The sequence below is a fragment of the Ptychodera flava genome, chromosome 19 (genome assembly GCF_041260155.1).
Source record: "Ptychodera flava strain L36383 chromosome 19, AS_Pfla_20210202, whole genome shotgun sequence".
Classification (NCBI taxonomy): domain Eukaryota; kingdom Metazoa; phylum Hemichordata; class Enteropneusta; family Ptychoderidae; genus Ptychodera; species Ptychodera flava.
In genome coordinates this window covers 35519800-35521355 of record NC_091946.1, presented here as the reverse complement: position 1 = coordinate 35521355, position 1556 = coordinate 35519800, and positions in this window count along the sequence as shown.

Below are 1556 nucleotides of genomic sequence, written 5' to 3'. Positions count from 1 at the left end.
AAAAAAAATAATAGTCTCAAAGTCTTCCTTTATTTCTTCCATAACTTCAAGCATAGGTAGTTTATGTAGCTTTGGCTGCATCTTTATGTACGGTAGTATTTTTAAATGACACTAATATTTTATCTACAAAGATGATAAAATCTTACGAAGATTGTCAATCGGCAGTTGCTTCACAAATATTCATTCAGTAATAATTACTGACTAGTACATATTCTTAGACGTCCTAGACCTATTGAATATTTTACCAGTATCTTGATAAAATGCCTGTTGGCATAAGCAATACATGATTTATGGTATGCCTAGGGGATATGCTCATTACCATAGCAATGACACCCTAGCCACAGGGCTAGAACTAACGACATGATTTATGGTATGCCTAGGGGATATGCTCATTACCATAGCAATGACACCCTAGCCACAGGGCTAGAACTAACGACATGATTTATGGTATGCCTAGGGGATATGCTCATTACCATAGCAATGACACCCTAGCCACAGGGCTAGAACTAATGAGATGATTCATGATTTACCTAGGGGATATGCTTATTACGGTGGCGATGACACCCTAGCCACAGGGCAAGAACTATATTTTTAAATCATCGCATAACAGAGTATGGTAGCATACGGCAGACAGCAAATGATTGTGTCATTAAACGGCAGAGTTGCTTTGATCAATCTCAATTTAAATATGTAGTTGCTACAGATCAATTATAAATGTAGTTTGAAAAGTAAGATTTCAGTAATTCATTTCCCTTCAAAATTTCATGTTCGTACGAGGACTCTTGCTGTCTGCAAATATACACAAATTCCGTGTATGGTCAGGGCCCTTTCTCAGATTGTGGCACAAGGTCAAAAGCAATTTTTTTGGCATTTTCAAATGTTTGCTGCAACTTTGTAATCACTTCAGAGGGTAATCAGATGTTGATCGGAATTCTGATTTGTAATTCAACAGGGTTGTGACTGATGACGTTACAGTTTCATCATTTATCAGTCAATCAGTATTTGTCCAAAATTTTCGTATCTTTCGATAAGAAAATTGACCACTAGAACGGCGAAATGTGTAATTCTACGACCAACGTTATGATTTGAGTAAACACATTACGTTTCAGATTCAAGGGATACGACCGCTGCAGAAAGGAAAATTCATCAGGCCAACAAATAAAAGTCCGCCCGACTTTCTGTCGGCAGCAGATAATGACGCGCGCGCGTGATGCTATATTTAGTAACAAAAAAATTCGTGAAAGTGATATGAGTGCCGACATGTTGTTGCAAGACAGTTACTTGGACATTCTGTGCAACTGAGGCCAAACCTTTGAGTCTTCTCCATGCGTGGATTTGCGGTTTTCACACTGCATTAGCGTTCTCAAGTAACCGTTTGGTTGATTTTCAAGCGCAGTTTTAGAAAATCTTGTTGATTTTTTTTTTGTTGTTTCACCAGGAAATAAAACTTTTTTCCATGTGACGTTAGTTTGTTAAATTCATTGTGCAAAATTAAATATTTGTCAGATTTTTTCTCGCGAAATTTAACTTTCAGAGATGGCTCAGATCGTTAATAG